General features: G+C 38.5%; 1 protein-coding gene and 1 pseudogene across 1 annotated transcript in view; one reads left to right on the top strand and one right to left on the bottom strand.

Moving 5' to 3' along the window:
- The window catches only part of SHOC1 (shortage in chiasmata 1), a 115581-nt gene that overhangs the window by 67547 nt on the left and 34942 nt on the right, over positions 1–13092 (bottom strand). The gene's annotated exons all lie outside the window — the stretch shown is intronic.
- Positions 11578–12191, top strand: LOC119505095 (annotated as a pseudogene).

The following is a 13092-nucleotide window of genomic DNA, read 5'->3' as shown; positions in this document are numbered from 1 at the left end:
AACAAATAAATAACCTAAAATAACTACATTGCTTCCAACATGTTTCTACCATACCCCACGAAAATTAACAAACCATAACTGAAAAAAGGAATAAGAAAAACAAATAACCTAAAATAACTACATTGCTTCCAACATCAAATCCCCTATTAACATGAGAAACTTAGCACATTTTTCCACCCAACTTTCCTTCTTTCCCCCAAGATCTCAGCTTTTATTACATTAATCTGTGATTCAAATCAGATGATGACAATTAATTTCTTTCAAAATTATGTTTATGGCTTTTGGCTCAAGATAGCAGAAAACATACATATTAACTCTCCCTTTTCAAATCCTATTAGAATGACAGTAAACTTTTATATAAATGAAGTGAGGATAAGGGGAGGGAAAATTTATCTGGAAACCAGAGTTATTAATAGAATTCTAGGGAATGAAAAGAAGATAAAAAAGTGTTGACATATAATATACAGTGAAGAGAGTTTTGCTCCTTGCAATGGCAACATAGCTCCTATTCTGTAGATAACAACTATAAACTACAAACAAAATATATAAAACAACTATCTGTAGATATTAAAATTGAAAGCAGGCAGAAACTGGAAAGAGTTGACACTGGATGAGTTTCCCATTTTTACAGCTTTTCACCTGAAGGCAGGCCCCAGCTAGTGGTACCCGGGGCAGCCATAACTTGAAAAAAAACCCTGGTTTTACATCTGTAAGAAGGAGAGAGCAGAGTCCAGAGCTACTACAGCAGCTGGAAAGTGAGAGGGTAAATTTAGAAATGTAGATAGCAACAGAAGGACATTCCAAACTCTATGCATAAACTCTACCTGAATCCCTGGCTTACCTCTGAACCTCACATGTGGGGCAGACTCTAAGCATGTCAGTCAAGACTAAAATAACTGAATAGTAATTTCAGCTCCTCACTACCACAGAGGAGACAAAGTCTGCAGTTTGAGTGCAGCTAAGTTAACTGCCTACTCAAAGAAAACCTGGCACTCTACAGAGGGACATAGCAGAATCCCGAGTCCCTATAACATATCAAGTACAATGACCAGGATATAAGCCAAATACATTTATCAATAATAAAAAGTATGAAAATATGACATAGACTCAACAAAAAACAATGGAGATTAACTCTGAGATAACTCAGATTTGGTATTAGTAGACAAATATTTTAAAAGCAGCTATAACTATGCTAAAGGATTTAAAAGTATGCTTATAATGAATGAGCAAATAGCAAATCGCAGCAAAGAGAGACTATAAAAAAGAACCAAATGGAAATTTTAAAACTGAATATCTGAAAAAAAAAATCCATTGCATGGGCTTAATAAATCATATTTGACCAAAAAGTCAGTGAACTTGAGGTTTGAGCAATTTAAATTACCCAATCAGAAAAATAATGAAAAAAATATTGAATAAAAATGGACAGCTTCAGTGATCTGTGTGGCAATATCAAAAGGTCTAGAAAATGTATAATTTGTGTCCCAGAGGGAGATGAAATAATTGGCAAAAAGGATTTAGAGAAACAATGACTGAAACACCCTGAATTTGATGGAAGTCATAAATATAGATTCAAATTTTTTTTTTTTAAAAGAAAGGAAATCACATCTGGGCACCTGATAGTTAAACTGTTGAAAACCAAAGATAGAAAGAAAATTCTGAAAGTAGCCAGAGAAAAATGACAAATTATTTAAAGAAGAACAACCATATGAAAGATTGCTAATGTCTCATTAAAAATAATAGAAGCCAGAAGACAGTGGAATTACACCTTTAAAACAATGAAAGAAAAAAAAAAACTGTCAAATCAGAATTCTATGTCCAACAAAATTTACCTTCCAGAATGACATTGACATTTTCAGTTAAAGAAATTAGAAGAATCTGATGATAGCAGACCTACACTACAAGAAATGCTAAAGGAAGTTCTTCAGGCCAAAGGGAAATGATACCAGATGTATACTCATATCTTTATAAAGGAGTATTAGAAATGGTAAATACAGAGATAAATATAAAAGACTAGTTTTTCTTTATTTAAACTACATATGACTTTTCAAAGCAAAACATATCATTCTAATGTACAGTTTTTAATGTATGCAGCTAAGTGAAACCATATGCTTCATGATTCTTACATTTTTTGTGAAGAGATACAATATTAACTCTAGGTAAACTATGAACAGAAAAGACTGTATATTGAAATTCCTAGTACAATGACCCAAAATACAAAGAGATAGAGCTAAAATGCCAGATAAAATGGAATTCTAAAAAAATTCAAATTGTTCAAAATAATGCAGAAAAGGAGGAAATGTGAGAAACAAAATCAAATGAGACAAATTTACAACTCAATAATAAAAAGAAAAATAACCCAATTCAATCATGAGAAAAGGACTGGGATAGCTATTTCTCCAAAGACTATATAAAAATGGCCAAACACATAAAAAGATATCCAGTATCATTAGCCATCAGTGCTATCCAAATCAAAACCACAATGAGATACCACTTCACAGCCCCCTAGGATAGTTATAATAAAAACGTGAAACAATATCAAGTGTTGGCAAGGATGTTAGGATAATTGGAATACTTGTATAATGCTAGTAGGATTGTAAAATAGTACAGCAACTTTGGAAAACAGTCTGGCAGTTCCTCAAATGGTTAAACCCAGAGTTAAACCATACAACCAAGCAATTCCATTCCTGGCTATATACCCAAGAGAACTGAAAACATGTGTCCATGCACAACTTGTATATAAATGTTCATAGCAGCATTATTCATAATAGCCAAAAGGTGAAACAACCCATGTTCATCAACTGATGAATGGATAAATGAAATGTATATACAAACAATTGAATGCTATTTGGCAATAAAAAGGAATGATGTGCTGATACATACTACAACATGAAAGTACCTTGAAAACATTATGCTAAGTGAAAGAAGTCAGTCACAAAAAAACCATATATTGAGTGATTCCATTTATATGAAATGTCCAGAATAGGCAAATCCATAGACACAGAAAGTAGATTAGTGGTTGCCTAGGGCTGTGGGATGAGAGAGTTGGGCAGTGACAGCTTAAGGAGTATGAAGTTACTTTGGGGGTAGTGGGGGGGGGGTGATGAAATGTTGTAAAATTGATTGTAGTGCTAGGTGCATTAACTGTGAATATACTAAGAACCACTGACACACATCTTAAATGAGGATTTGTAGGTTGTGTTAATTATATCTCAACAAAGCTATAAACAAAATAAAAAACAAACAAAATAGGACAAATAAAAAAAAACATTAAAATCGTGGAAAAAATTTAACCACAGAAAGAATTATTCTAAAAGTAAAACACTAAACCCTCCTTCAAAAGGCAAAGATTGGGGTGGGGCAAGATGGCAGACTGGTGAGCTGTATGTTTTAGTTACTCCTCCAGGAAAGTAGGTAAAAAGCCAGGAACTGCGTGGACTGGACACCACAGAGCAATCTGTCTTTGGGCATACTTCATACAACACTCATGAAAACGTGGAACTGCTGAGATCAGCGAAATCTGTAAGTTTTTGTGGCCAGGGGACCCGCGCCCCTCCCTGCCAGGCTCAGTCCCGGGGGAGGAGGGGCTGTCAGCTCCGGGAAGGAGAAGGGAGAATTGCAGTGGCTGCTCTTATCGGAAACTCATTCTACTGATTCAAACTCCAACCATAGATAGACTGAGACCAGACACCAGAGACTCTGAGAGCAGCCAGCCCAGCAGAGAGGAGACAGGCATAGAAAAAAAACAACACGAAAAACTCCAAAATAAAAGCAGAGGATTTTTGGAGTTCTGGTGAACACAGAAAGGGGAAGGGCGGAGATCAGGCCTTGAGGCGCATATGCAAATCCCGAAGCAAAGCTGATCTCTCTGCCCTGTGCACCTTTCCTTAATGGCCCTGGTTGCTTTGTCTATTAGCATTTCAATAACCCATTAGATCTCTGAAGAGGGCCGTTTTTTTTTTTGTTTTTTTTTTTTTTGTTTTTTTTTAAATCCTTTTTGCTTTTTCTAAAACAATTACTCTAAGAAGCTCAATACAGAAAGCTTCAAAGAATTGAAATTTGGGCACGTCAAGTCAAGAGCAGAACTAAGAGAGCTCTGAGACAAAAGGCAATAATCCAGTGGCTGAGAAAATTCACTAAACAACACAACTTCCCAAGAAAAGGGGGGTGTCCACTCACAGCCACCATCCTGGTGGACAGGAAACACTCCTGCCCATCGCCAGCCCCATAGCCCAGAGCTGCCCCAGACAACCCAGTGTGACGGAAGTGCTTCAAATAACAGGCACACACCACAAAACTGGGCGTGGACATTAGCCTTCCCTGCAACCTCAGCTGAATGTCCCAGAGCTGGGAAGGGGGAGCAGTGTGAATTAACAGAGCCCCATTCAGCCATCATTTGAGCAGACTGGGAGCCTCCCAACACAGCCCAGCAGCCCAGAACTGCCCTGGGGGGACGGCACTCACCTGTGACATAGCACAGTCATCCCTCAACAGAGGACCCGGGGTGCACAGCCTGGAAGAGGGGCCCACATGCAAGTCTCAGGAGCCATACGCCAATACCAAAGGCTTGTGGGTCAGTAGCAGAGACAAACTGGCAGGACTGAACTGAAGGATTAGACTATTGCAGCAGCTTTAAAACTCTAGGATCATCAGGGAGATTTGATTGTTAGGGCCACCCCCCCTCCCCGACTGCCCAGAAACACGCCCCACATACAGGGCAGGCAACACCAACTACACACGCAAGCTTGGTACACCAATTGGGCCCCACAAGACTCACTCCCCCACTCACCAAAAAGGCTAAGCAGGGGAGATCTGGCTTGTGGAGAACAGGTGGCTCGTGGACGCCACCTGCTGGTTAGTTAGAGAAAGTGTACTCCACGAAGCTGTAGATCTGATAAATTAGAGATAAGGACTTCAACTGGTCTACAAACCCTAAAAGAACACTATCAAGTTCAGCAAATGCCACGAGGCCAAAACAACAGAAAATTATAAAGCATATGAAAAAACCAGACGATATGGATAACCCAAGCCCAAGCACCCAAATCAAAAGACCAGAAGAGACACAGCACCTAGAGCAGCTACTCAAAGAACTAAAGATGAACAATGAGACCATAGTACGGGATATGAAGGAAATCAAGAAGACCCTAGAAGAGCATAAAGAAGACATTGCAAGACTAAATAAAAAAATGGATGATCTTATGGAAATTAAAGAAACTGTTGACCAAATTAAAAAGATTCTGGACACTCATAGTACAAGACTAGAGGAAGTTGAACAATGAATCAGTGACCTGGAAGATGACAGAATGGAAAATGAAAGCATAAAAGAAAGAATGGGGAAAAAAATTGAAAAACTCGAAATGGACCTCAGGGATATGATAGATAATATGAAACGTCCGAATATAAGACTCATTGGTGTCCCAGAAGGGGAAGAAAAGGGTAAAGGTCTAGGAAGAGTATTCAAAGAAATTGTTGGGGAAAACTTCCCAAATCTTCTAAACAACATAAATACACAAATCATAAATGCTCAGCGAACTCCAAATAGAATAAATCCAAAAAAACCCACTCCGAGACATATACTGATCACACTGTCAAACATAGAAGAGAAGGAGCAAGTTCTGAAAGCAGCAAGAGAAAAGCAATTCATCACATACAAAGGAAACAGCATAAGACTAAGTAGTGACTACTCAGCAGCCACCATGGAGGCAAGAAGGCAGTGGCACGATATATTTAAAATTCTGAGTGAGAGGAATTTCCAGCCAAGAATACTTTATCCAGCAAAGCTCTCCTTCAAATTTGAGGGAGAGCTTAAATTTTTCACAGACAAACAAATGCTGAGAGAATTTGCTAACAAGAGACCTGCCCTACTGGAGATACTAAAGGGAGCCCTACAGACAGAGAAACAAAGACAGGACAGAGAGACTTGGAGAAAGGTTCAGTACTAAAGAGATTCGGTATGGGTACAATAAAGGATATTAATAGAGAGAGGGAAAAATATGGCAAACATAATCCAAAGGATAAGATGGCCGATTCAAGAAATGCCTTCACGGTTTTAACGTTGAATGTAAATGGATTAAACTCCCCAATTAAAAGATATAGATTCGCAGAATGGATCAAAAAAAATGAGCCATCAATATGTTGCATACAAGAGACTCATCTTAGACACAGGGACACAAAGAAACTGAAAGTGAAAGGATGGAAAAAAATATTTCATGCAAGCTACAGCCAAAAGAAAGCAGGTGTAGCAATATTAATCTCAGATAAAATAGACTTCAAATGCAGGGATGTTTTGAGAGACAAAGAAGGCCACTACATACTAATAAAAGGGGCAATTCAGCAAGAAGAAATAACAATCGTAAATGTCTATGCACCCAATCAAGGTGCCACAAAATACATGAGAGAAACATTGGCAAAACTAAAGGAAGCAATTGATGTTTCCACAATAATTGTGGGAGACTTCAACACATCACTCTCTCCTATAGATAGATCAACCAGACAGAAGACCAATAAGGAAATTGAAAACCTAAACAATCTGATAAATGAATTAGATTTAACAGAAATCTACAGGACATTACATCCCAAATCACCAGGATACACATACTTTTCTAGTGCTCACGGAACTTTCTCCAGAATAGATCATATGCTGGGACATAAAACAAGCCTCAATAAATTTAAAAAGATTGAAATTATTCAAAGCACATTCTCTGACCACAATGGAATACAATTAGAAGTCAATAACCATCAGAGACTTAGAAAATTCACAAATACCTGGAGGTTAAACAACACACTCCTAAACAATCAGTGGGTTAAAGAAGAAATAGCAAGAGAAATTGCTAAATATATAGAGACGAATGAAAATGAGAACACAACATACCAAAACCTATGGGATGCAGCAAAAGCAGTGCTGAGGGGGAAATTTATAGCACTAAACGCATATATTAAAAAGGAAGAAAGAGCCAAAATCAAAGAACTAATGGATCAACTGAAGAAGCTAGAAAATGAACAGCAAACCAATCCTAAACCAAGTACAAGAAAAGAAATAACAAGGATTAAAGCAGAAATAAATGACATAGAGAACAAAAAAACAATAGAAAGGATAAATATCACCAAAAGTTGGTTCTTTGAGAAGATCAACAAGATTGACAAGCCCCTAGCTAGACTGACAAAATCAAAAAGAGAGAAGACCCATATAAACAAAATAATTAATGAAAAAGGTGACATACCTGCAGATCCTGAAGAAATTAAAAAAATTATAAGAGGATATTATGAACAACTGTATGGCAACAAACTGGATAATGTAGAAGAAATGGACAATTTCCTGGAAACATATGAACAACCTAGACTGACCAGAGAAGAAATAGAAGACCTCAACCAACCCATCACAAGCAAAGAGATCCAATCAGTCATCAAAAATCTTCCCACAAATAAATGCCCAGGGCCAGATGGCTTCACAGGGGAATTCTACCAAACTTTCCAGAAAGAACTGACACCAATCTTACTCAAACTCTTTCAAAACATTGAAAAAAATGGAACACTACCTAACTCATTTTATGAAGCTAACATCAATCTAATACCAAAACCAGGCAAAGATGCTACAAAAAAGGAAAACTACCGGCCAATCTCCCTAATGAATATAGATGCAAAAATCCTCAACAAAATACTTGCAAATCGAATCCAAAGACACATTAAAAAAATCATACACCATGACCAAGTGGGGTTCATTCCAGGCATGCAAGGATGGTTCAACATAAGAAAAACAATCAATGTATTACAACACATTAAAAACTCGAAAGGGAAAAATCAATTGATCATCTCAATAGATGCCGAAAAAGCATGTGACAAAATCCAACATCCCTTTTTGATAAAAACACTTCAAAAGGTAGGAATTGAAGGAAACTTCCTCAACATGATAAAGAGCATATATGAAAAACCCACAGCCAGCATAGTACTCAATGGTGAGAGACTGAAAGCCTTCCCTCTAAGATCAGGAACAAGACAAGGATGCCCGCTGTCACCACTGTTATTCAACATTGTGCTGGAAGTGCTAGCCAGGGCAATCCGGCAAGACAAAGAAATAAAAGGCATCCAAATTGGAAAAGAAGAAGTAAAACTGTCATTGTTTGCAGATGATATGATCTTATATCTAGAAAACCCTGAGAAATCAACGATACACCTACTAGAGCTAATAAACAAATTTAGCAAAGTAGCGGGATACAAGATTAATGCACATAAGTCAGTAATGTTTCTATATGCTAGAAATGAACAAACTGAAGAGACACTCAAGAAAAAGATACCATTTTCAATAGCAACTAAAAAAATCAAGTACCTAGGAATAAACTTAACCAAAGATGTAAAAGACCTATACAAAGAAAACTACATAACTCTACTAAAAGAAATAGAAGGGGACCTTAAAAGATGGAAAAATATTCCATGTTCATGGATAGGAAGGCTAAATGTCATTAAGATGTCAATTCTACCCAAACTCATCTACAGATTCAATGCAATCCCAATCAAAATTCCAACAACCTACTTTGCAGACTTGGAAAAGCTAGTTATCAAATTTATTTGGAAAGGGAAGATGCCTCGAATTGCTAAAGACACTCTAAAAAAGAAAAACCAAGTGGGAGGACTTACACTCCCTGACTTTGAAGCTTATTATAAAGCCACAGTTGCCAAAACAGCATGGTACTGGCACAAAGATAGACATATAGATCAATGGAATCGAATTGAGAATTCAGAGACAGACCCTCAGATCTATGGCCGACTGATCTTTGATAAGGCCCCCAAAGTCACCGAACTGAGCCATAATGGTCTTTTCAACAAATGGGGCTGGGAGAGTTGGATATCCATATCCAAAAGAATGAAAGAGGACCCCTACCTCACCCCCTACACAAAAATTAACTCAAAATGGACCAAAGATCTCAATATAAAAGAAAGTACCATAAAACTCCTAGAAGATAATGTAGGAAAACATCTTCAAGACCTTGTATTAGGAGGCCACTTCCTAGACTTTACACCCAAAGCACAAGCAACAAAAGAGAAAATAGATAAATGGGAACTCCTCAAGCTTAGAAGTTTCTGCACCTGAAAGGAATTTCTCAAAAAGGTAAAGAGGCAGCCAACTCAATGGGAAAAAATTTTTGGAAACCATGTATCTGACAAAAGACTGATATCTTGCATATACAAAGAAATCCTACAACTCAATGACAATAGTACAGACAGCCCAATTATAAAATGGGCAAAAGATATGAAAAGACAGTTCTCTGAAGAGGAAATACAAATGGCCAAGAAACACATGAAAAAATGTTCAGCTTCACTAGCTATTAGAGAGATGCAAATTAAGACCACAATGAGATACCATCTAACACCGGTTAGAATGGCTGCCATTAAACAAACAGGAAACTACAAATGCTGGAGGGGATGTGGAGAAATTGGAACTCTTATTCATTGTTGGTGGGACTGTATAATGGTTCAGCCGCTCTGGAAGTCAGTCTGGCAGTTCCTTAGAAAACTAGATATAGAGCTACCATTCGATCCAGCGATTGCACTTCTCGGTATATACCCGGAAGATCGGAAAGCAGTGACACGAACAGATATCTGCACGCCAATGTTCATAGCAGCATTATTCACAATTGCCAAGAGATGGAAACAACCCAAATGTCCTTCAACAGATGAGTGGATAAATAAAATGTGGTATATACACACGATGGAATACTACGCGGCAGTAAGAAGGAACGATCTGGTGAAATATATGACAACATGGATGAACCTTGAAGACATAATGCTGAGCGAAATAAGCCAGGCACAAAAAGAGAAATATTATATGCTACCACTAATGTGAACTTTGAAAAATGTAAAACAAATGGTTTATAATGTAGAATGTAGGGGAACTAGCAGTAGAGAGCAATTAAGGAAGGGGGAACAATAATCCAAGAAGAACAGATAAGCTATTTAACGTTCTGGGGATGCCCAGAAATGACTATGGTCTGTTAATTTCTGATGGATGTAGTAGGACAAGTTCACTGAAATGTTGCTATATTATGTAACTTTCTTGGGGTAAAGTAGGAACATGTTGGAAGTTAAGCAGTTATCTTAGGTTAGTTGTCTTTTTCTTACTCCCTTGTTATGGTCTCTTTGAAATGTTCTTTTATTGTATGTTTGTTTTCTTTTTAACTTTTTTTTTCATACAGTTGATTTAAAAAAGAAGGGAAAGTTAAAAAAAAAAAAAAAAAAGAAAAAAGACAAACAAGGAAAAAAAAAAAAAAAAAAGATGTAGTGCCCCCTTGAGGAGCCTGTGGAGAATGCAGGGGTATTCGCCTACCCCACCTCCATGGTTGCTAACATGACCACAGACATAGGGGACTGGTGGTTTGATGGGTTGAGCCCTCTACCATAAGTTTTACCCTTGGGAAGACGGTTGCTGCAAAGGAGAGGCTAGGCCTCCCTGTATTTGTGCCTAAGAGTCTCCTCCTGAGTGCCTCTTTGTTGCTCAGATGTGGCCCTCTCTCTCTGGCTAAGCCAACTTGAAAGGTGAAATCACTGCCCTCCCCCCTACGTGGGATCAGACACCCAGGGAAGTGAATCTCCCTGGCAACGTGGAATATGACTCCCGGGGAGGAATGTAGACCCGGCATCGTGGGATGGAGAACATCTTCTTGACCAAAAGGGGGATGTGAAAGGAAATGAAATAAGCTTCAGTGGCAGAGAGATTCCAAAACGAGCCGAGAGATCACTCTGGTGGGCACTCTTACGCACACTTTAGACAACCTTTTTTAGGTTCTAAAGAATTGGGGTAGCTGGTGGTGGATACCTGAAACTATTAAACTACAACCCAGAACCCATGAATCTCGTAGACAGTTGTATAAAAATGTAGCTTATGAGGGGTGACAGTGGGATTGGGAATGCCATAAGGACCAAACTCCACTTTGTCTAGTTTATGGATGGATGTGTAGAAAAGTAGGGGAAGCAAACAAACAGACAAAGGTACCCAGTGTTCTTTTTTACTTCAATTGCTCTTTTTCACTCTAATTATTATTCTTGTTATTTTTGTGTGTGTGCTAATGAAGGGGTCAGGGATTGATTTAGGTGATGAATCTACAACTATGTAATGGTACTGTAAACAATCGAAAGTACAATTTGTTTTGTATGACTGCGTGGTATGTGAATATATGTCAATAAAATGATGATTAAAAAAAAAAAAAAAAGGCAAAGATTGGAGATTGTAGGAAGATGGCAGAGTAGGAAGTTCCAGGAATCAGTCCCTCTACCAGAATAATTATTGAACTGGCAGAAATTGTCTGTACTAAAAATTTTGAAAGTCCAGAATCTAGTAGAACACTGTGGAGCATCCAGGGAAGAGTGAGAGGAAGAATGGACAAACTCCTAGAAACACACAAACTACAATGACTCAAGAAAAATAAATCTCAACAGACCAACAGCAAGTAAAGAGATTGAATCAGTAATCAAAAACCTCTCAATACCTGGGACACATGCACAATGGACTTGGGATGGCTTCTGAAGACAGGCCACCTTTTGGTTGGAATAATTTGTGGAGGTGGGGCGGGGAGATGACAAACTCCAAACATGCACTTCTCCAGGAGGATTCTTGAGCTTTCTCTAAAGAAAAGAGTGCATAAACTATAGTGTCTCTGTGAAAGGAGCCTGAGGTCCAGCAACAGCCTAAGTGAACCCCAGCTGAAAGGAATTGTAACAAGGTTATTCAGTCAGCAGGGATATTTCTTGCAGATGCACCCAGATGGGACCATTGACGGAATGAAGGATGAAAACTGTTACTACAACCTCTTCAATCTAATCCCTGTGGGCCTGCGTGTGGTGGCTATCTAAGGGGTGAAGGCTGGCCTCTATGTGGCCATGTATGGTGAAGGCTACCTCTATAGCTCAGATATTTTCACTCCAGAAAGCAAATTTAAGGAATCTGTGTTTGAAAACTACTACTACCATCCGCAAGAATCAGGCCGAGTGTATTTTCTGGGACTCAATAAAGAAGGTCAAATTATGAAGGGAAACAGAGTGAAGAAAACCCAGCCCTCATCACATTTTGTACCAAAACCTACTGAAGTGTGTATGTACAGAGAGACATCATTACATGAAATGGGAGAAATCAAGGGCGTTTGAGGAAAAGTTCTGGAACACCAATCATGATTGGAGGCCAAGTTGTGAATCAACACTCAACATAGCTGAGAACTCTTCTCTACTACCTTCTCTCATCCCTTGCCTTTCTCTTTTCTCCCTTTTACCCATTCCCTTCCAATAAATCCACCCAAGGAGAGGAAAATAAAATAGCAACGTGGGGGTGGGAAAAGGAAACCTCTCAATAAAGTAAAGCCAGGGCCAGATGGCTTCACTGGTGAATTTTACCAAACATTCCAAAAAGAACTAACACCAAAACTGAGCAAACTGTTTCAAAAAACTGAAGTGGAGGGAACATGTCCCAACTCATTCTAAGAGGCTAACCACCATTTCAAAACCAGCTAAGATACCAAAGATATTGCTATTCGGTAAAGATACCAAAGATACTGCTGGAAAAACCAATATCCCTTATGAACATAGATGCAAAAATCTTCAACAAAATACTAGCAAACTGAATCTAACAATATGTATTAGGGTTCTCTAGGGAAACAGAATCAATGAGAGGTGTCCATGGCTATAAAATTTATAAAAGTGACTCACGCAACTGTGGGTATGCATGAGTCCAAATTCTGTGGAGCAGTCAGCAAACTGTCAACTCCCAGGAGGATGTCCGATGAACTCCTCAGGAAACGAACTGGCAACTTCAATGAACTCCTCAGGAAATGAACTGGGATCTTCGATGAGTGTGTTCGATGAACTCCTCAGGAAACAAACCGGCAACTTCGACAAACTCCTCAGGAAACACTTTGCTGGGCAGCCAAAGAAGCAGTGAAGGTCCTCTAACTGTCTCGCTTATAAGTCGTCAACTGATTAATTGGATTAAATCCAGCCAATTGCATTCTCTCATTGTGGAAGACACACCCTTGGTGAGTCATCAGTCACAGCTGCAGTCAATTGACTGATGATTTAATAAACCAGCCTGTTGGTTTATTAACCAGCCACAAACGT

This window comes from Choloepus didactylus, chromosome 10, assembly GCF_015220235.1.
Source record: "Choloepus didactylus isolate mChoDid1 chromosome 10, mChoDid1.pri, whole genome shotgun sequence".
NCBI classification, from domain to species: Eukaryota; Metazoa; Chordata; class Mammalia; order Pilosa; family Megalonychidae; genus Choloepus; species Choloepus didactylus.
Note: the sequence above shows the minus strand (reverse complement) of the source record. Positions and strands in the feature narration are given on the sequence as shown.